This window comes from Lycium barbarum, chromosome 12, assembly GCF_019175385.1.
Source record: "Lycium barbarum isolate Lr01 chromosome 12, ASM1917538v2, whole genome shotgun sequence".
Lineage (NCBI taxonomy): Eukaryota > Viridiplantae > Streptophyta > Magnoliopsida > Solanales > Solanaceae > Lycium > Lycium barbarum.
This window is the reverse complement of record NC_083348.1, coordinates 3768583-3793200: the sequence shown is the minus strand read 5'-3', so window position 1 is coordinate 3793200 and position 24618 is coordinate 3768583. Positions and strand designations below refer to the sequence as shown.

Genomic DNA, 24618 nt, shown 5'->3' with positions numbered 1-24618 from the left:
CACATTTTTTATTAGATGTTTTACTTAGGCAATGACGTGTACTTGGGTCTGGGTTTATTGATTGAACTTGTTGAAATATCCCATAGATCATCTGTAAGATTAGTTATGTGTTTGGTCTCTATGTGATGTAGGATAATAGGTGTCTTAATGATGAGTTGACTACTAGACTGAAACGAACGATTTAATGATATGTGAGTTCCGAGTTCGTTGTGAGATTGACTTGCGATTATTAAAGTGAAATTAATGCTTAAAGGTATTAATGTATAGTGTGTGGTAGATAGAGGTATGACTTGATTGGGTTGTTATCATGTTTATCTATGAATTCGTTTACCGATATGTGTTACTAACCATTGTCGACCTTTGATACTTACTCAGTACGGGTGGATTGTACTGATATTGCACTTGCTACACTCTTTTTGGGTGTAGATTGTTTCAGGTAGTTGACTGTGATATGAAGCGAAAATGTGTGGTGCCTATCTAGAAGGCCTCCTCCCATTTCATTCCGGGACGGAGGTTGAGTCTTAGAATGTAGTGGTAACCGGAGATCATTAGTCACTCTTGTGCTAATCTAGACCAGCTCATGGGAAGTTGGATTGATCCTGTGTCACGCCCCGAACCTGGGCCTGGACGTAACACGGCACCCGGTGCCTGACTGAATTTGACCGAGCGAACCAACTGGCTGGCTGAATCAACATGTGATACCAAAACATAACTAATTTATAAAATAAAACTAACATATGCTGATTAACTAAAAGTCTGACTGAAATATCATAATGCGGAATACTTAGACAATCTGAACATATCTGAAAGTAGCCAACATGGCTAAACCAAAACAACTGAACGACTGAGTATAACTATCTACAAGGATAACATAACAAATATATGACTGTCTGAACTGTGTCTATGAAGCCTCTAAGAGTACTGAATAATAGAGCTGTCTATAAACTGGAATAACTGGATAACTGACAATGCCCCGAAGGAATTTGGGGCTCACCAGTAGCTGATATGTGCACTCCTAAATAGCTGAGTCGTCAACCTGTATATCGTTGCCTGCATCGCGAGATGCAGGCCCCTAAGCAATAAAAAGGGACATCAGCACATTTGAATTGTACTGGTATGTAACGCAACTGAAGCAATAAAAATACTGAAACTGAAACTGATAACTGTAACTGTAATAGCAAGGAAGTAAAGACATGAATACTCCCTGCTCTGTATCTGAATCATCTGTATTATCTGTGTTTGTATATGTGGGGCCTCGGCCCAATAATAAATGCACGTTATGGCCTCGGCCTAGTAATGCGTTAGTCAATGGCCTCGGCCATGTATACGTATACACAAGACTGTGTTGTGCCCTTGGGCAAAATCACATATGTTTAATTATGGTTAATTAATAAGGACTGAGACCATAATAACAATGAACAATGCTAAATTGAAATAGACATGCTGAACTGAATTGAAAATACTGACTGTTTCTGCGCATACTGAATTTCTAGACTGAGACTCATGTGGTAACAATACATAAGTCTATAAAGATTACGTGTTGAGTTCATGATATTCAAATTAACAACCATGAATGAATTTTGTAACTGCAACCTTAGAAGATAACAGTTCTACCACATATCATGAAACTAGGGCTAAACTGTATGTTGAGTCAAATTACTGACAAGTATGAAGAATGAGGCGTAGGGAGAATCATGAACATTCCCTAACGTAGATAGTTAGTCTCACATACCTTAATTCCAGCCTTTGAGCATAATACAATATTCGTCAACCCTTTCAACTTTGATCTATAGCAATACAAGTCAAAGGGATTCTATATTATCAATAATATTCATGCTTTGGTCATCTAAGCATTTTATCAAACACTTAGTGGGCATAAAGCTCCACAATCTCCATTAATAGTGTTTATTTACCTAATTCTCATTCTATTACCTCTAGGTGATTTTACAATCTCAATTAGGTGTAATTAACATCATTCTCCATCACCCATATCATTATAACAATCTCAAGTCAACAATCCAAAACCCTACTATAGTTCGTGTAATTCTCTTTAGTAAACCCATTTACTATTCTCCTAAGAACTCATCAATTCACTATTATGAATGATTAGAGTGTAGAAGCATTACCTTTTTGACGTTCAATCCTCTTGAATTGGAGGTCTAGGGTTTCCACGCCCAACAATAATGTTCCACTCACAACTTTATTGATTAGAAGGGTTTACTCAAGTTAGAAAGAGATTAGGGACTTGAATTCAATCTAGAATCATGATAAAACTTACCTTGGAGGGTTCTTGAGTCTTGAGACTTGTTCCCTCTGACTTTAGGGTGATTTTTCGTGACTAGGGATGTTAGGGAAATAAACCCCAAGCTTAAATATAACTTAAAACGTGAAATCCCGACTTTTGACCCGAAACCGGACCTGTTATGCGATGGGCCCGTGACGCACATGCAGCGCACGACCCCCTGCAGGTCAATATTCAGAGAGGGGGTTTTTGTGCGATCGGTGCGCGACGCGGGTCCAGCGCACGCACCCTCACAATGGACCTGTGTCGGTTCTGCACAGTGTTCGGTAAAATGAACATAAATTCTTGTACAGAGTTCTGTTTGGGCTCCACAATATACCGTTGGAACGATATTTCAAAGGTACACAACTTTCATGTTTTAGGTTTCGTCAAATTCCCAACGGATTTTCACGATATTTGACTGGAAGGCAGACACATCGAAAACTTAGCTGATTCTATAGAATTTTAAGTGCCTTACTATTAGCCATATTGAGACGATCATATCTCCTTACTCCGATCTCTAATTGTCTTGGTCCTTATATCGTTAGAAAAGTATTTCTACGTACTACAACTTTCATTAAGGGTACTTTCCCAAATTCCCAACTAATCAAGGATTTATGGTTTCCCCAAGTAGGCCTGTCAACCATTTTTGGAAAACGTTCAAACCTTCAGTTTTTCCACTAGAACTCTAACGATATAGGGTGTTACATTATCTCCCCCTTGGGATCATTCGTCCTCGAATGATGGATTCTGATAAAGAGTGACTTCCGAGACATGTGCACACTAACTGACATGAGCACATGAAAACTGAACTGAAAAAGGTCTGGACTGAATTATCTGTTGAACTGAACAACTACTAAGCTGACTGTCTAACAGGCTGAATACTGATAATGTAGAAACTGTAGAAGGAAAGATCTGAGAGGGGGAGGTACAATACCTTCACCGTTTTCTGCTAATTCTTCAAAGAGATAGGGATAACTGGACTCTATGTCTTCTTCAGTTTCCCATGTAGCCTCTTCAACTTTCTGACTTCGCCACAAAACCTTTACTGAGGCTACCTCCTCAATCCTCAACTTCCGAACATGGTGATCAAGGATTTTCACTGGGACTCCTTCATAAGTCAAATTATCATTGATTGTTATGCTACCAGTCGGGACAATCAATGACGGGTCTCCCACACACTTTCTCAACATTGACACATGAAACACTAGATGCACAATAATCAAGTCTTATGGCAACTCAAGCTCATAAGCCAATTGACCAACCTTTCGTTGGATTCTTTATGGTCCAATATGGCGGGACTATGGTTCCCCTTCTTACTAAATCTCATGCCACCCTTCATAGGTGAGAGCTCAAGAAATACCAGTCATTAACTTCAAACTCTAAATCTCTCTGTCTCACATTTGTGTAAGACTTCTGGCAATTCTGAGCCGTTTTCAAACGCTCCTAAATCAACTTGACCTTCTCCATAGCCTGATAGACCAAATCTGGCCCTAACAACTCTGCTTCCCTAACTTTAAACTAACCAATCGATGATCTATACCTTCGCTCAAAAAGGGTTACAAACAGTGCCATCCCAATACTAGCATGGTAATTATTTTTGTAAGTAAACTCAATAAGAGGCAGGTGGTCATCCCAATTACTATTGAAATCAAGGACACATGGTTACTGAACTGAATGAATACATGATTACCGAATTGCTGAGATACTGAACTGAATGTCTACTGAACTAACTGAATACTAAGCTGACTGAATACTGGATTAACTGAATACGGAACTAGCACACTAACTGAATATTGAGCTGATTGAATACTGGATTAACTGAATATGGAACTAGCACACTAACTGAATACTGGACTGGCATGAATACATGAGTACTGGACTGACATCTGAGTACTAAGCTGACATGAATATTATAACATGAGATCTGAATATCGTATCTGTCTGATCATTAGTCTGCGGATGAAAAGTTGTGCTGAGGTTAACCCTCGTACCTAATCCTTTCTGAAATGATCTCTAGAAGTTTGTTGTGAACTGGGCACCATGATTTGAAATGATGGAAGTTGGGTCCCATGAAGTCAAACGATTTCTCGAATAACAACTTGGCATATTCTAGTGCTAAATCTATCATCTTAACAGGCAAGAAGTGTGCCAACTTCATAAGTCTGTCCATAATCACCCAAATCGGTAACTGAATGAGGTAGACCTGTTATAAAGTCCATATTTATCATCTCCCATTCTTAAAACAGGAATATTTATATTCTGAGACAAGTCGTAGGGCCTCTAGTGTTCGGCTTTCGCTTCCAAAAAAATTTGGACCACTTAACCACAAACCCTACCACATTCTGGAATTGTGATCCTCTGACATAATCCGCTCTCTGAGCCCATCTACATCTGGATTGTATAATTTGCCTCGGTATCTCATGGTACTACCATCTCCCCCTTGTTCAAAAGCTGATGCTTTATGTTCGTGAATCCCCTCTTTCATCTGCAACAAGTAGGAATCACCAAACTGTTTCTCTCTAACTTCAATGACTAAGCAGGAATGCCATGTTCTGGGCAATAACTCTACCCACTTCGGAGTCTGAAATTCGAACTCCTAGCTTGGATAAGCAGTGAACTTCTTTCACCATAGTTCTCTTGCCTGCCTAAATCATGAGTTGTACTTCCCATACTTGATTTTTTTCTAAGATACTTCCTAAAATACTCATAGTACTGTTGTGCGCTAAGTCTTTGACTAGCACCTTAAAGATTAGAGTCTCGTGCAATAGCGCTACCCTTGTGACACATAACTGGGCATGATCTTATAGCTTTTCTGTGATCGCCTAATAGATATAATTGAACTTGACACGATTCGTTCGACGATCATTCTACTCATTTCGGGTTTCCTCTAAGTTGAGGCATATTCCTTATGGAGACTATCTCATTATGCCAACCTAACTGAACTGAGGTTCTTCATATCTCATACTAACCCTTCGGGTCTTCAATTATCTCACTAGACTTACTGGCGATTTATGCATCTCCCCCTTAGACCAAGGCTAACGTCTTATACTTATAAATTCTTCTCTTTTGATGGGATCCAATTAATGTTCCTTATCTTCTGTAATTCCTTTGTACTCTACAACACTGACGACTCTTTTTTTTCGACTCACTTCTGAGCAATTTATCATTGGGAAAAACTAAATTACTTACATGAATGGGTTGCTACTGTATTCATAACTAACATACTCCATCTTAACGACTTAACTCTGCTCACACTATAAATCTTAGGACAACCCCTTTTTGACAACTCTTAAAGGTTATTCTTCTGTAGTTTGCTCTCTTACGGCTTAGCTGATTTCTTTTTCCACTAATCACTCTACTCCGAACTTAACTTAAGCCCTTGGTTTCTAACACACATTTGGCTGTATCCGAACTGTCACCCACTTAAGATGTTCATCTAACTAAGGAAATCAAATCATACTTCTACTAGTTCTGTTGAAATTGCTAATGCATTGTATCTACTCAAAACTTACTTAATATTTTTCTGTTAATCACCTGCTAGCTTCATATTTTCTTATTTTGGTCTGAATAACCTAAGTTATTTCTAACTCTCCCTCATCATCTGACGCTATTCTATGATTGTATACTATCTTTTCTGAACTATGGATCACACTTAACAAACTTTCATCTATTTTATACGAAAGATTGGAACAACTAAACCCAAACTTTCTATACACTTCAAAATCGTATCAGACTATACACATCTGGGATAAACACTTAGTCACATAGCTTAAGCGAGAACTGTCACATCTTCTTATCTCATAATAATAATTACTTCTTATAGTAACTTACAACCATCGTACTCTCTAACTCTGATCTGACTAGCTTAAACAAACTAAAATCATTCCCAAAAATTTAATATCGTCTGCTCATGGTTATTATTTCATACATACCTATTTTCTTAACAGGCATAGTTTGTACGAAAATTTCATCTGTGGTGATAACTGGGGATGCCTCTTTATCCTGACGACCTGCTGAAGCTTCCAAGCAGTCTTTACTGAGAACTGAAATATCAAGCTTAGCTGTATTACAACCTGACTGAGCTTGAGAACTAAGAGGAGCCACCGAAACACACATTAAGGCCCAAACGATACACCTCTTTGTGTCCCTATAACACTTGTTGCACATAAGATTTGAAAACTTTTGTGGCTCACACTGGTATGTCACTGTGAGGCTAGTGCTCTTAAACTCTATTTTTAGCTTAACTGACCTTTTTGATTTTATCTAGACCTCGAGACTAGTGTACTAGCTGCAGATGGAGTGGGTCCTGATAGCTTCCGGTAGAAAACTGTCTGCCCCCACCTCCTTGAGATCCTCCATGATTTATGTTTCCTGCAGACTTAGCTCCTGTTCTAATTTCTCTGATATCCTCTCCCTGTTGTATCCCATTCTCCTTTCTCAAGAACATCATTATTATTCAACTTCCCATTCATTCTACTACACTCTTTCTCGGGCAACTTACATTGTATTCCACTTTCAATAACACTTGAAGTCTCATTCATTACTAGTAAGTACTGCACAATTGTACCCCCTATGGGTAAACATCCTTACTTGGACCTTGAATTATCTGTTCGTCGCATGCGCATTCGAAACGTACGTAATTTGATTGGAAGAGAAGGTTACTTATTACTCTAAGACATGGCACGATCTAGAGTAGAAAGAAATGAGACAATCCTAAATGTCTTGGTGGTCAACTGTTTATATGTGTGGGGACCTCACACATATAAAAGAGACCCCACTGGACACGGCTTCATAAACTCCCTAAGACACTTGAACCTAGGGCTCTGATACCAAGCTTTGTCACGCCCCGAACCTGGGCCTGGACGTAACACGACACCCGGTGCCTGACTGCATTTGACCGAGCGAACCAACTGGCTGGCTGAATCAACATGCGATACCAAAACATAACTAATTTATAAAATAAAACTAACACATGCTGATTAACTAAAAGTCTGACTGAAATATCATAATGCGGAAATACTTAGACAATCTGAACATATCTGAAAGTAGCCAACATGGCTAAACCAAAACAACTGAACGACTGAGTATAACTATCTACAAGGCTAACATAACAAATATCTGACTGTCTGAACTGTGTCTATGAAGCCTCTAAGAGTACTGAATAATAGAGTTGTCTATAAACTGAAATAACTGGATAGCTGACAATGCCCCGAAGGAATTTGGGGCTCACCAGAAGCTGATACGGGCACTCCTAAATAGCTGAGTCGTCAACCTGTATATCGTTGCCTGCATCGCGAGATGCAGGCCCCCAAGCAATAAAACGGGACATCAGCACATTTGAATTGTACTGGTATCTAAAGCAACTGAAGCAATAAAAATACTGAAACTGAAACTGATAACTGTAACTGTAATAGTAAGGAAGTAGAGATATGAATACTCTCTGCTCTGTATATGAATCATCTGTATTATCTGTGTTTGTATATGTGGGGCCTCGGCCCAATAATAAATGCACGCTATTGCCTCGGCCTAGTAGTGCGTCAGTCAATGGCCTCGGCCATGTATACGTATACACAAGACTTTGCTGTGCCCTTGGGCAAAATCACATATGTTTAATTATGGTTAATTAATAAGGACTGAGATCATATTAACAATGAACAATGCTGAACTGAAATAGACATGCTGGACTGAATTGAAAACACTGACTGTTTCTGAGCATACTGAATTTCTAGGCTGAGACTCATGTGGTAACAATACATAAGTCTATAAAGATTACGTGCTGAGTTCATGATATTCAAATTGACAACCATGAACGAATTCTGTAACTGCAACCCTAGAAGATAACAGTTCTACCACATATCATGAAACTAGGGCTAAACTATATGTTGAGTCAAATTACTGACAAGTATGAAGAATGAGGCGTAGGGAGAATCATGAACATTCCCTAACGTAGATAGTTAGCCTCACATACCTTAACTACAACCTTTGAGCGTAATACAATGTTCGTAAACCCTTTCAACTTTGATCTATATCAATACAAGTCAAAGGGATTCTATATTAACAATAATATTCATGCTTTGGTCAGCTAAGCATTTTATCAAACACTTAGTAGGCATAAAGCTCCACAATCTCCATTAATGGTGTTTCTTCACCTAATTCTCATTCTATTACCTCTAGGTGATTCTACAATCTCAATTAGGTGTAATTAACATCATTCTCCATCACCCATATCATTATAACAATCTCAAGTTAACAATCCAAAACCCTACTATAGTTCGTGTAATTCTCTTTAGTAAACCCATTTACTATTCTCCCAAGAACTCATCAATTCACTATTATGAATGATTAGAGTGTAGAAGCATTACCTTTTTGACGTTCAATCCTCTTGAATTGGAGGTCTAGGGTTTCCACGCCCAACAATAATGTTCCACTCACAACTTTATTTATTATAAGGATTTACTCAAGTTAGAAAGAGATTAGGGACTTGAATTCAATCTAGAATCATGATAAAACTTACCTTGGAGGGTTCTTGAGGCTTGAGACTTGTTCCCTCTGACTTTAGGGTGATTTTTCGTGACTAGGGATGTTAGGGAAATAAACCCCAAGCTTAAATATAACTTAAAACGTGAAATCCCGACTTTTGACCCGAAACCGGACCTGTTATGCGATGGGACCGCGACGCACATGCAGCGCATGACCCCCTGCAGGTCAATATTCAGAGAGGGGGTTTTTGTGCGATCGGTGCGCGACGCGGGTCCATCAGACGCACCCTCACAATGGACCTGTGTCGGTTCTGCACAGTGTTCGGTAAAATGAACATAAATTCTTGTACAGAGTTCTGTTTGGGCTCCACAATATACCGTTGGAACGATATTTCAAAGTTATACAACTTTCATGTTTTAAGTTTCGTCAAATTCCCAACGGATTTTCACGATATTTGACTGGAAGGCAGACACATCGAAAACTTAGCCGATTCTATAGAATTTTAAATGTCTTACTATTAGCCATATTGAGACGATCATATCTCCTTGCTCCGATCTCTGATTGGCCTGGTCCTTATATCGTTAGAAAAGTATTTCTACGTACTACAACTTTCATTAAGGGCACTTCCCAAATTCCCAACTAATCAAGGATTTATGGTTTCCCCAAGTAGGCCTGTCAACCATTTTTGGAAAACGTTCAAACCTTCAGTTTTTCCACTAGAACTTTAACGATACAGGGTGTTACATCCTATAATCAGTTCTTTGTTATAATTTCCTAAACACTTGAGTTTATGGGAAATATTTTGATGTTCCCCTATTATTTCTAGATATCTATTAGTTTAAATGAATCGTCTTTATTTAATTTATAAGTATTCAATGAGAGGGTTCGCCTACCGAGGTGGGAAAGGTAGGTGCCCACGCGGTCCTAAAATAGGTCGTGACAATAACAGTAATGTTTAGGAAGTGTTGGATACAAATGTATATGAGGTTGCTTAATGGTATATTTTTAGATGGTATATTTTTAGATATAGATATTTGAGGTTAAAGGAGGTCATACGGAGTTGTTGTGTAAATTGTTGGTTGTGGACCTTGAGGTAATGAATAAGAAATAGAGTAAAAGTTGTCCATTTCATTTTAGAATCAAGTTATCATTGATATACGTGATATACTAGCACTATCTAAGTTTGTATATGCATTCCTTGTTATAGGATTGGCGTGCTAGTTGTACAGAGCTCGATTGTCAGGTTTCTTGGGCGACCTGAGGTATGTAATGGCTACCCTTTCTTTTCTTGGCATGATCCGTAGTTTATAAGCATCTACTGAATCTTAAAGAAATAGAATTATTGTTTAGAGCTATCATAGAGGTGTAATGATTTAGATGTGATATTGTATCTTCTGAGGGATTTCTATCCGCTCCTTAGTTCATTGTTAATAAAAGAGTCAGAGAGGGACATGTTGACATCTCCATATATTTCAGTTTATCCATGATATACAGCATGCTATACAGATATTTTATTTAACCTGGTCACTTGGTCAGTGAGACATTTTCTTTAGCCTGCCACTTGGTCAATGAGATAGATTGGCCGACAGGTCAGTGAGACAGATTTCCTGGCCGACGGGTCAGTGAGACAGATTTCCTGGCCGACGGGTCAGTGAGACAGATTGCCTGGCTGACGGGTTAGTGAGACATCTTCTTCAGTCTGGCCACTTGGTCAGTGATATTTTTCAGTTGCCTGGCCACTTGGTAAGTGAGATTTTTCAGTTGCCTGGTCACTTGGTCAGTGAGATATACATTATTATTATATTGCATTTCATATGAGACAGATCAGGTGAGATATTTTAGGGTATTCCTTGACCTCCAGATTATATTATTTAGTTCAGTTTTAGTTTCAGTTATTCTATTGTCTTACATACTTGGTACATTATTCGTACTGACATCCTTTTGTTTGTGGACATTGCGTTCATGCCCACAGGTAGACAGGGAGACAGTTCAGACCCTTAGGCTGACTTCTCAACGCTTGTACAGGAGCACTCCACTTGTTACGGAGTTACAGTCCAGTTGGTATGGTTCTTTTGGGTACAAATGGGTATGGCGGGGTCTTGTCCCGTCCTTATTATGTTATGCACTCGAATAAACGCTCATAGACAGATATGCACAGTCAGATGTTCTATGACCTTCTCGGTCTATGTTTTATTGTATCATAGATTTGATAGCCTTGTCGGCTTGTATACATGGAATCAGCTTAATAATGTATGTATATTATCTTGGGGCTTGTGTCCCATACAGCTTATGATATTTATTAGTTAGCATTATGGCCTACTCAGATATGACTATGAGACGTATGTATGTTTAGTGGTGCTCAGCAGGTAGGGCCCGGGTGCCCGTCATGACCCATATAACTTGGGTCGTGACAATCTTAGTGTTGGTTAAGGTAAATGATTGGAATAAACATGAGCTAGTGAGTAGAGTTTCTATTGGGGAATTGTTGATTTTATGGGCCTTTTGCTTAATGTTGAGTTACTATCTTAGGAATGTAGCAGGAGATTTGATTTTTGCTCAATCTCAAGAGATGAAGAATGGCAATTACACAAACACACAGGCAGAAGCTGTAGCAGCATTGAGATACATGGAAAGACAGAATATCCCTCAAATGATTGTAGAAACTGACTCTATACTGTTGAGGAATGTTATGGAGAGAAGGTGGCAGTGCCCTTGGCTAATCAACAACATAGTAGAGGAAATCTGTGGGATTATGGAAAAGAGGACAGTATTGGTCAATCACATCTTAAGGAAAGGGAATAAATTGGCTGATTTTCTTGCAAATATAGCTTTGGACAAAGGAGATTATAATGATCATAACTTCCAAGAAATGGAGTCATGGGGAAGGAAGCTTATCAACAGTGATAAAAGTGGTACACCATATTTGAGAATCAGAAATTGTAAAAGGTGATCTTATGAAAAAAAAAGAGGAAACTGGGGGAGAGAACAAGAAAAAAAAGATGGAGATTCACTAGACATCATAGTTCTCATATACTATGGAAGGACAAAATGGAGATGATTTTTTACATTAACATGTTTGCTTCATGTGCAGGTTTTATTTTCATTGTGTATACAATTGGACATGTTCAAGCAATTGGACAAGACATTAACCGTAAGTGCACTATGGAAATGGCAATTCAAGCACATCAGGAAAGGGACACATCATCTACGAGGTTAGGAATCAAGAAACCATGGCAAGCATTAGCAGAAAATTTCAAAGAGACACACACAGATGGAGATTGAAGACGAGAGTGGAACAACACACAAAGGGAAAAATGGGAATAAACACAAATTCTCACATACAACACAAGCAAACCATGAAAGTACACAACATCAGAGACAAGGAACCATATCAAAAGTACAATCGAAGCAACAACAACTCGGATCAGCTCCAACACAACACAAGAAAAGAGAAAATGGAAGCACAAAAATTGAAATCAAGGAGGAGAACCAGCAACAAACCTGAGTCCCTAGCAAGAGAAAGATGGAAGCAATCGAAGGGACGGAAGCTCAACCGGCGACAACATCGGCAACATCGACACAAGGCCGACCCAACCACCGACTTACCTGACCTTCACTTTCTAATTTTAGTTAGATCAAACTATTTGCATTTTGTTTTGTTTTGGACAGCAGACCTTTTATTTTCTGTTTCAATAAATGAATAAACAGCCCTAGGTAATAAAATTCCTAGTGGCCTTTAATTTTTTTTAAAAAAAGGAAACAAATATGATGTTTAAACTCGGGATAAGGCATCATTACCCCCCTCACCTAGTAGCGTTTTTGCTACGACACACCTTACCTAATTTTTTGTCCTATCACCCCCCTAAACTATTTAAAACCTTAATATTTTGCCCCCTTAAGGCTGACGTGGACACTCAGACCAGATAAATTATATGCGGTGTGTGCACGCGCTGTGGGTCCCACGAAGCCGCTACCTTTTATCTTTTTAATTTATTTATATTTATTAGTCTACCCAACCCATCCCCAATTATTTCCCAAACCAAGACCCACCCAAATATTACCCGACCCAACCATGGATTAAATTATCATACACAGAAATTAGGGAGTAAATTAAAAGCCCTAAATTAGAAAAGGAGAAACAATTTCGCTATTTTCGAGCCCTAAAATATCATACACCGTAACTAGTTGAAAAAGGAGAGAATTTGAGACTTGTGTTCTTCTAATTTGGGTCAGGTAATCTTCTAATTTGGGTCGGGTAATGGGATGAATATAGGAGAATGGAGTTTTGTTTGAGACTTGGGTCATATTTGTTTTGTTTGTAATTCGGGTCGGGTTTATTATTAAAGGAATTAATTTTGGACGGTGGGGGAATAAAATGGAGCTTTGGAATTGACACGTGGAAGATTCCCATTGGTTAGAAACTATTTTTTGGAACTCTTACGCGCCTCATATATTTGGTCACACGCGAGTGTCCATGTCAACCTTAAGGGGGTAAAATATTACGGTTTTAAATAGTTTAGGAGGGTAATAGGACCAAAAATTAGATAAGGTGTGTCGTAGCAAAAACGCTACTAGGTAAGGGGATAATGATGCCTTATCCCTTTAAACTCTAACCTATGAAAATTTTTATTATGTGAGAGGCACACCTATTACGTGGAAGACAAAAAACTTACGTGAGACTCTACTCATACTTTTGACATGTGGATTAACGGGTCTCACTTTCAGAAAATTGGACCAAAGTCCCATCTCTAGCCTTTTCCATCTCTATCTCTCTTCTTTTCCAATTTTTTTCCACTTTCGTTACTTAACAAATACTCCCTCGGTCTCATAATAAATGTCATCTTAATCAATATTTTTTGTTTCATAATAAGTGTCATATTAGAAAATTAAGACATAAATTGATTAGTTTTTTCCAATTCTACCCTTAGACAACAAAGTAACATCTAAATGATAATTGTAAAAGCCACATAGTAATTTAGTATTGTTGGATTCCCAATGTCAAAAGATTTACTTTTTGTGCATGCTCTAATGAAAAGGTAAAAATAATTTATTTTTATTATATAAGGGTAATGTGGTAAACTTCGCATTGCATTATTATTTTCTTAATATGCGTGGTTTTGACTAAGGTGACACTTATTATGGAACGGAAGGAGTAATTATGTAACAAATAATTACGTAAGTTTTGGCACCGTTTTTATGAAACAAAAACGGAAAGCAGACATAAATACCTACATGTTAACATACTTCCTCCGTCAATTCATATGACATTTTTTGTTTCTTGAGATTCAAACTATAATATGAGAAATTGCAACATATTATATTTTTCATATAGTTTTTTATCATCAAAATTTTGATTTTGAAAGTATTGAGTTTATCTAATCGGATTTAGCTTCGAATATCTGTTAAATTGACTTTCGATAAGTGAAAAGTGAACTCTATTATTCAAATGGTCACTCAACTATCCAAAATTACCTAGTAAAGTCATGTTTTTTTATTTCTAACAGAAAAGTCACTTAACTATGCCTATAATACTCATAAGGTCACTCAACTGGCCAAATACCTATTTTTTTTTTAATGTTATAATTTTTTTAAATCTGTATCATGAACCTTACTAAATAAAAAATAAATCTTATTTATAAATAGGCTGAGTTAGGCAAGAAATATCGTATTTAACTTTTGTCATTCTTCATAAATAAATCTTTTCTAAATTTATAAATAAACCTTTTCCAACAATCCAGTGCCTTCTCCACAAGACATTTTTTGTTTGTTCTATAGTGTCACTTATGGAAAAGGCATTGAATCAGTGGTGCTCTTTCTTTTACTCCATCTATGCATTTTTACTTGTTCAATATTTTAAAAATAGATTTTATTTTTATTTGTCACTTTTAGCATATCAAGAGAAAACAATTTCTTTTTTACTGATTTATCCATAGTATTAATTACTCATTTCAAATCATTTTTCAAATTCATTAAATATATACACCAATTAATATGAGTATCATGGTAAATTAACCAATTTATTTATTATTTCTTAAGGGGCGTACAAAGTCCATAGGGAATAAGTAAAGGGAAAAGGGCCTGATTTACCCCTCTACTTTGGGAAAAGGTTCATATTTATCCCTCGTTATACTATCAGGCCATTTATACCCCTATCGTTACAATAGTTGAAATATTTGCCCCTATTTTTAACGGATGGGTAAATATGAACCTTTTCCAAAGTAGAGGGGTAAATCAGGCCCTAAAAAATAAAACACCCTAAAGTTTCCAAACAAAACTTACTTCGGGTACCTTTTCAACCCCTAAAATGACTATCCGAACGTCTACATATCCTTGATGTATTGAGCCTACATTATTGTACGCAGAAAAAATATCAGGTTCTATATAAAATATTGACGTTTCGGAGTCTTGACACACCACTAATCATTGGTCAAAGTATGAAAAAAAAAACTAAATTTTTTCAACCAAAACTTACTTCGGGTACCTTTTCAACCCCTAAAATGACGATCCGAACGTCTACGAATCCTTGATGTATTGAGCCTACATTATTGTACGCAGAAAAAAATATCAGGTACTATATAAAATATTGACGTTTCGGAGTCTTGACACACCACTAATCATTGGTCAAAGTATGAATAAAAAACAAAAATTGGCCAACTTTATTTTTTGCAACACTTAGTGTTATTTTCCATACTTTGACTAATAATTAGTCGTGTGTCAAGGCTCCGAAACGTCAATATTTTATATAGTACCTGATATTTTTTTCTGCGTACAATAATGTAGGCTCAATACATCAAGGATTCGTAGACGTTCGGATCGTCATTTTAGGGGTTGAAAAGGTACCCGAAGTAAGTTTTGGTTGAAAAAATTTACTTTTTTTTTCATACTTTGACCAATGATTAGTGGTGTGTCAAGACTCCGAAACGTCAATATTTTATATAGAACCTGATATTTTTTCTGCGTACAATAATGTAGGCTCAATACATCAAGGATATGTAGACGTTCGGATAGTCATTTTAGGGGTTGAAAAGGTACCCGAAATAAGTTTTATTTGGAAACTTTAGGGTGTTTTATTTTTTAGGGCCTGATTTACCCCTCTACTTTGGAAAAGGTTCATATTTACCCCTCCGTTAAAAATAGGGGCAAATATTTCAACTATTGTAACGGTAGGGGTATAAATGACCTGATAGTATAACGAGGGGTAAATATGAACCTTTTCCCAAAGTAGAGGGGTAAATCAGGCCCTTTTCCCATAAGTAAAAGTAAACAGACAGAGTATGTTTTTTTGGAGAGTATTTAATGAATTTCAGTGCCTTTAGAAAATTATGGAATTGCTTGGAGAACATATTAATTTTGTAGTGTTAATGTTAGAAATAAGGAAGAGTTTAGTAAGAAATGGTTTCTCCGTTCACTTTTGCTTGTTCACTATATTAGAATAAATTCACTTTTACTTGCCCACTTTAGCATATTAAGAGACAAAAATATTTTTGTTTTACCTTTAACATTAATTGCTCAATTGTAAATCATTTTCCAAACATATTGAGACTACACACCATTAATATGAATATTATAGTACAAATACTTCAATTAATAAATCTTAAGGAGCGTGCAAAGTCAAAATTAGACAAATAAAAATGAACGAAGACAATAATATTAAGTTTCGTGCTTCCCGTGAATGAAAATATTAAAGGAAATAACAAAATTGGAAAAGCCAGTGCATAAAAATAAAATTAAAAATTGGAAAAGCAAGCTGAACCAACAACACAACAACAACAACAACAACAACATACCCAGTGAAATCCTACAGTCTGGGGTCTGGAGAGGGTAAAATATACGCAGACCTTACTCCATCTCGGAAGATAGAGAGGTTGTTTCCGAAAAACCCTCGCCTCAAGAGAAAACATGACGAGAAAAAGTCAGATAGGCACAAACAGTTCAAAGCAATACGAAAATGAAACTGACGAAAGTAAAAAAGCCATGATAAAGCAGTCTTAGAAAAAAGAAGCAGTAGCTACCACAGATAAATACGATAATTGTGGTACAAGGAATAACATATAGCTACACGAATCAAAGGACAATAAAATGAAGATCAAAACTGCGACTACTAGTACGACGGGATACGTGGGACTACCTACTAGCCTTCTACCCTAATCTGAGTCCTCCATAGCTTCCTATCTAAGGTCATGTCCTCGGTAAGCTGGAACTGCGCCATGTCCTGTCTAAGCACCTCTCCCTAATACTTCTTCGGCCTATCTCTACCTCTTCTGAAACCGTCCATAGCCAACCTTTCACACCTCCACATTGGGACATCTGTGTCTCTCCTCTTCACATGCCCAAACCATCTCAGCCGTGCTTCCTGCATCTTGTCCTCTACCGATGCCACTCCCACCTTGTCTCGGATATCTTCAGTCCTAATCGTATCTCGCCTGGTGTGCCCATACATCCATCGCAACATTCTCATTTCCACAACTTTCATCTTCCGGACGTGCGAGTTCTTGACTGCCCAGCACTCCGTCCCGTACAACAAAGTCGGTCTCACTACCACTTTGTAGAACTTGTCTTTAAGCTTTGTGGCACCTTCTTATCACACAACACTCCTGAAGCGAGCCTCTATTTCATCCATCCTGCATCAATACGATGTGTGACATCATCGTTAATATCCCCATCTCCTTGTATAATAGACCTAAGATACTTGAAACTTCTTTTCTTTTGGATGGCCTGGGTACCAAGCCTCACTTCCACGCCAGCCTCATGTGTCTCGTCACTGAACTTGCACTTCATGTACTCTGTCTTGGTCCTACACAACTTGAACCCTTTAGACTCCAGAGTTTGTCTCCAAACCTCCAGCTTAGCATTCACTCCGTTACAGGTCTCGTCAATCAGGACTATGTCATCTGCGAATAACATGCACTGGCTCCTCACCTTGAATTTGCCGCTTCAAACCATCCATCACCAAGACAAATTAAAAAGGGCTAAGAGTTGATCCTGATGCAACCTCATCTCCACTGGAAAGTATTCCGAGTCTCCTCCCACTGTCCTAAACCTGGTCTTGGCTCCCTCATCCTTGATCGCCCTAATGTCCCTCACAGGTACACCTCTAACCTCCAAATATTTCTATAAAATCTTTATTGGCACTTTGTCATAAGCTTTTTCTAGATTGATGAAAATCATGTGTAAGTCTCTCTTCCTTCCCTATACTACTCCATCAGTCTGCTCACAAGATATTCGGCTTCTATAGTCAAACGCCTCAACATAAATTCGAAGTGATTCTCTGAAATGGACACGCCTATGAAAAGCAAGCTGAACCAAAGAGGAAAAAACTGGAAAAAGAGAGGAGATTTTGCTCCATTTTTCTGAAAGTGGGACCCGTTAATCCACGTAGCAAAGTATGAGTGGAGTCTCACACAAATCTTTCCGTCCAATCAGATTCAGAAGATGATGACAATGTCCTTTATATTTAGCAACCAGTCAAGACCTCTAGGAGCCATTGCACTTGCCGGCACGTCCTTTCAACAGATTTTAATTTACAGTGCAAACGAAGCCATATCTGTACGACAATAAAAAATAATGATGACTCTAGATATACATATGCTGTCAATTGACTAATAACACCGTTAATTACTTTACTACTATATAAAAGCGTGTAAATCCATGCTTCGTCATCAATCATCATTTTTTTTTTTAAAGGTGGATCTCATATTAAAAAATACCAAGTAATATAAAAAAAAAGTGAGTCTCATACTAAAAACACCAAGCAATATTAATTTTTTAAAAAAAGTGAATCCCGTCATCTCCAATCTCATGAAAAAAAAAGATCTCATATTACAAAAATCAAGCAATATATATAAAAAAAAAAGTGAATCCCATATTAAAAAAACAAGTAATGTCAAAAAAAAAAAAAACATGCACCCCATATTAAAAAATCAAACAATATTCATGTAATTCCCAAAGTATCCTCATTAAGTCATAATAGTGAATTCATTGTCACATGCGTATCAACCAATTAATGGGAGCAAATAAAATTATTGTACAGCAAAAAACATAATTTAAAAAAGAGGAAAAAAGCGGACCCTACCATCTCCAATCTCATGAAAAAAAACGTGCACCCCATATTAAAAAATCAAACAATATTCACGTAATTCCCAAAGTATCCCCATTAAGTCATAATGGTGAATTCATTGCCACATGAGTATCAACCCATTAGTGGGAGCAAATAAAATTATTGTACAACAAAAAACATGGACCCCATATTATTCCTTTTCTTCAAAAGGTTAAGTAGCCAAACCATACAATTTCCTTTCTTTTCTTATATTAGCCTGAGATTTAATCTAGATATTTAACTGTTGTATTTGCTATTCCGACATGTCATTTATTTGTTATGTTTACTAAAATAAATATACGTAAAATATTTATATTTTAAAATAAGATAGAATTTAATTACTTTTTCATTTTTTCCCTACTCTAATAAATGTGAAAAAAGATTAATGTCGTAAAATAAAAAATAATATTAAATAGAGATCAAATAATTAATAAGATAAATTAGTCAAATTATAATTCTAATTGACGTTTTCTTAAAATATCGTGCAAAAGACAACATGACAAGTAAAATGAGCTAAACCAAAAATATTTACCAAAAATTTAAAAATAGTAGTTCTTCGTTTAAATAGAAAATCAAATTTCTACTTTGTTTCGTTTTAAACATGTAAAATTAATTTAATAATTTGAATTAATCAAATTAAATCAAAATTTGATAAAAAATAATGAGTATTGTTTAGGTCCAATCTACATACATTAACGATAGAATATTTTACACCTTTAAATTAATTAAATAAAAATTCAAAGTATATATATATACCCAAACACAGCTACATACACATAGATACATTATAAAATCTAAAATGTTGGGCCCGTGCGCAGCACAGGCATACGCCGTCTAGTTAAAGTATAAGCCTCACAAAACAAACCTCCCACACAAATCTCAAAACATTTTGCAAAGTATCCACCAACGGATACGATGTGGCTGAATTTGGTTAGATTATGTTCACTCTTGACCAATGTATATTTGTGTAAAACAGTTTATTCAAGGTGTTGAATATTTGCAATTTTGGGTCTCTCAAGTGGAATAAAAAAAACCACTTACAAAAAGTTCAAATTATTTATTTTCTTACAAGAAAACTTTCTTAATATAAAAAAGGGCGATTCGATGCACAATGCGTCCCCGTTAGTAAGAAACTAATTTTTTAAACATCTTCTCACTCCTTCAAAGTTACATTCATTTCTCCCAAATAGTTTGTTGATTGTACACAACATAATTGACACAAAATATTTTAGAAAAATGATTTTTGTGCAGAATGATTGTGGGCCGAATGGGGATATTTAAGACAATTCACGTGTGGTTATGGGGGTATTATGAACACTTCCTACCTTATTTTTTGTCATTTATTTACTTCATGAACAAATGAGATACAGATTTTGAGTTTCATTCTCTTTCTATCGAGTTAATGATGATTTATGTTTCCAATGCATAAAAAAAGAAAAAATACATCATCCCCCCCGCCCAAAACTTGAACCTTATTTTCAAAAAGACACTTAAATTTTACAAGGATCCTAATATTCCCTTATTCTTGTTCAGATAGAATTTATCACTCAAGGATGAGCTGATAGCATCCACGAAGGCTGAACTCTATTGCGGACAAGAGAATTCCAAGACGTTTAAATGGACTTCAATTAGTAATTAATAATGTCTTATGATGGAAGAAAAACTCCAGCACAAAGTAGATTTTTTGGGAAAGTCTTACAACTATTTGGAGACCCAAATTGGAGACTAAGATGAGTTGGATTGTGGTCCTAGTCTGTTCAAAGAAGGAGCAAGTCTAGCAGTCCAAATTAGTATTTTCGAAGTTATTTTAATGCTATGTTGATTTCCCTTAAAACCTTTAGGGAAACTTACATAAATAACTACCTTTTATTAGCTCATAACAATATATAGCTACAAGTTTGGTAATTACAAACCGTAGCTACCTTTTAATGTCCCAGTGGCTATATTTCATTATTTTGAAATACAACGAAATACGAAAATCGTGAAAATAAAGTGAAGTAAAATTAGGATCTATATTTGAAACATTCACTATATTTACACCAAAAAAAGATGAATACATTGAAATACAAAAATCGTGAAAACAAAGTGGAGTAAAAATAGGCTATATATTTGGAACATTCACTATATTTACACCAAAAAATAGACTCTATATTTGGAACATTCACTATATTTGATTATTCAAATACACAATTTCTTCTTCGAAATACATAAATACAAGCGAATATAAAAAATACACTCTAAGTATACTAAAAAATAGAGAATACAGTCAAATCCGATCGAATCTCCGGTGAAAATACACTCTATGTACACTAAAAAAAATGGAGAATACAGTCAACAGTGGGTGGAGAGGCGAGTCAAACATTCGCCGGAGAACAGAACAAATGGCCAGATCTGTTTCCCCAACATTGGGTCCAGTTCCTTTTAAGAAAAATGAAAAATAAAAGTAAGGGAAATCTCCACAATATGCTCAACTCCTAGATGAAATAGTGTCATATCATCAACTAAAAGGACTTGAATTTTCTTCGGCCTTGTTACTCAAAATCCCCGTAAAAGGAATCTGTTTTTCCATATAATTCGATGATCCTTGCCTTGTTTTTTTTGCTATAAACACAACTTTATGACCATATTTAACTTTATCTTCTTCTAAAGCAACAACATGAAGCATATGAAGAACTAAAACCTTAAGCTTCTCGAGTTTGGGATGGAGATGTTAGTAGTGGTGGTGGTGGTGGTGCTGATAGTGGCGTTGGTGGTGGAGATGGAGGAGGGAGGGAGGGGTAAGTGAGGGGAAGGAGTGGAGAGGCTAGAGATAGAGAAAAGAAGGGAGAGAAGCGACAGTGAGGGGAAGGAGAGGAGAGGAGAGGAGAGAGAGAATATTTTTAGGGTTTGGAGAAGATGAAAAATCTTAAATGTGTAGTGATGGAGAATATAGAGAGGTATATGTATTTTGAAAGTTACTAGACCAGTTATGGAATGTAATTTTGGAAAAATAAAGCAACGAAAATTAAATAAAAAATAAGGTATTTATTATTCATAAATAAGTCTTAGAGGTAGCTATGACAAACAAATTTTTCAAACCTTTATTGGACAAAGTGTTTGTAGTTTTCTATGCACCTAGAAAGTTGCACCTTATTTACTTTAGTTTGGCCACCTTTAAAGCTTGTTGAACAAAGTGCTGGCAGCCCCCTTCTAGACTCCTATATAAAGGGGTGTTTCTTCTTCGTTGTAACTACGTTTAATTAATATTAATATTATTAGCCTTGTGGCTTGTGGAGACCTTTGAGGTTCTCTTAAGGATTTTGCCCTTTTTGTTCTACCTTGAACCATAGCTTGGATTTCTTCAATGGTAAGGTTTCTTGTTTGAGTTCCCTTCCTCCTTTTCTTCTTAATTGATTCACGGCTTCTTTTACAATTAAACAAGGTTTCAAGTATTAAATACTTGAGCATGTGTTCTTCTTTCTCAAGAATCAATCCTTCCCTCTTTCTAACTTCTAATTCTATGTGTTCTTCTTTCTTAAGCATTAATCCTCCCTCTTTCTAGGTTCTAATTCTAAAGTCTTTCGCTATTCATGTTGTTATCATGAATTCACTTGGCAGGTAGAGTGTATTTCACTCTCCAACAGCGTGTGAAATTTGAGAAAAAAATAATTTTTTATTTCTTTTAGCATTTGTTCATCAGAAAACCCTTTTTTACTTCACTTATTTTATTTTATTTTACTTTTTCAAAATTTTCTTTTTCCTTATCTTCTTCGACAAATAAGACCCAACTGCCTCACCCATTCAATGTCATTTTACCCATTATTTTCTTGCTTTTCTTTTCTACCTTATCTTATTTTTCTTTTGTTCCTACAAGATCCTTTTTTTTTAAACTGAAAATAGTGCTTTGGGGGGAAATCAATACCCACGTGCCTCTGTTTAAGAGAAAACCAAAGCTAGACTGTTCCTTTATTGGAACCATGCTTTTACATTGGATATTGATAAATGAGGAAGAAGAAAAACAATTTTGAAGAGAGCATGTTCGGAATAAACGAGGAATATCACTACAAAAAAATGGATAATTTGTGGAGGTTGAAAGTTATTTCGCGGAGGTTTTAGCCTCCATTAGTTGCTAGAAGAGGCTAAAACCTCCGCGAATTACAACTTTTAACCTCCACAAATTACCCATTTTGTTTCTAATATATAAGACTTAACCTGGGTAAGTCTTTGTTCATAGTCGGTTCTTTTCATGAACCCAACATTGAGCCTCTTTCTGTTGTTGGGCCTACAGATATGAAAACACAAATAGGCCTTGTCTGCAGAAGCCCAAGTTTTAGTCATCGTCAGCACAACAATTATGTACAACACTTCACATGATAAATGACACTTTGTAGATAGAATTTTGTTTCCTTAGATTCTTTTAGAATTATTGTGATCTGTCAAAAATTAGTTACAGGTTGTTACAGATTTTTTCATTCCTTGCATTTTAGTACTTAGGCTTAATGTATAAAGTTACATCAAATTGTACATTGTTGAGCAGTGAAAAAATATAGAAAATTTCCCAAATTTGTTCTTCAAGATTTTTATACGAAGTCTATTATGGTATCAAAGCATATCAAAGGGAAATTTCTTCTTCTCTCGATCTTCTCTTCCTCTTCAAAGCACCGTTTCATTCTTTCACTCACAGTAGTAGAGAATGACTACTGGAGATGGCACCACTTTTGAGAAATCAAGCTCTTTTGGTGCAAAATCTTATGATGCACTCGATTCTTCTCACCCGTGTCACTTGACTGCCTCAGATTCACTTGTAAATAACCTCATTAATATCACTTTTGATGGATCTGGTTATGGAAACTGAAAAAGGGGAGTTTTAATCTCATTATCAGCTAAAAACAAGCTGTGTTTTATCAACGACAAATCAAAAATACCAAAAGAGAGCTCACCTCTTTTTGAGCATTGGAGAAGATGCAATGACATGGTCATTGCTTGGCTGTTGAATTCCTTAACTAAGGAAATTTCTTAAAGTGCCATTTATTGTCTCACTGCTTCAGAACTTTGGAATGAGCTCTAAGAGAGATATAGGCAACCTGATGGAGCAAAACTGTTCCAGTTACAAAGGGATCTAAACAACATCGCACAAGGTACTAATGATATAGCTAGTTATTTTAACTAGATAAAGAAGCTTTGGGATCAGATGAAGGTGTTGAATACCACATGTGGTTGTGAATGTAAGCGTGGTGCTAAAACACACAACCATAAAATGAATGAAGACATGAAGTTAATACAATCCTCATGGGACTCAATGAGATGTTTTCAGGATGTAGGGGGAACATTTTGATGATGAAACCCCTTTCATCCATAAATCAAGCTACTCTTTGCTTCTACATCAAGAATCACAAAGAGAAGTGAAATCTGGAAATATGGTTTTCCCATATTCTGCAGCTTTTAATGCAGGAAGATGGACTGAACAAAGGTGAAGCAACTAATCCAGAGGAAATACACAAATTGCAGGGGGGAATTTCCAAAATATGGGACAAAAAAACAATCTGTACTATGCTTATTGCAAGAAAACTAACCCTGTTAGAGAAAAATGCTACAGATTAATTGGATACACTGCATATTTTAAATTCACAAATAAACCAAAGAATCCTTCTAACAGTGCAAAAACAAATGTTGTTGCAATAGTAGAGAATGCCTTCAATGGAGGAACTGAAGAAGTAAACAGGGTAGTACAACAACCAGCAAATATTATGAGAGCAAGCAATATGTCAGATGTTTTAAA

The 24618-nt window shown here is 36.4% G+C and overlaps 1 long non-coding RNA gene across 1 annotated transcript; it reads right to left on the bottom strand.

The window, feature by feature from the left end:
- Nucleotides 1-744: 744 nt before the first annotated feature.
- Nucleotides 745-12484, bottom strand: LOC132623514 (uncharacterized). Its single transcript, XR_009576263.1, has 2 exons — nucleotides 12266-12484; nucleotides 745-1072 (listed from the first exon to the last, which is right to left on the bottom strand). It is a non-coding gene; the product is annotated as an uncharacterized LOC132623514 (long non-coding RNA).
- Nucleotides 12485-24618: the final 12134 nt, after the last annotated feature.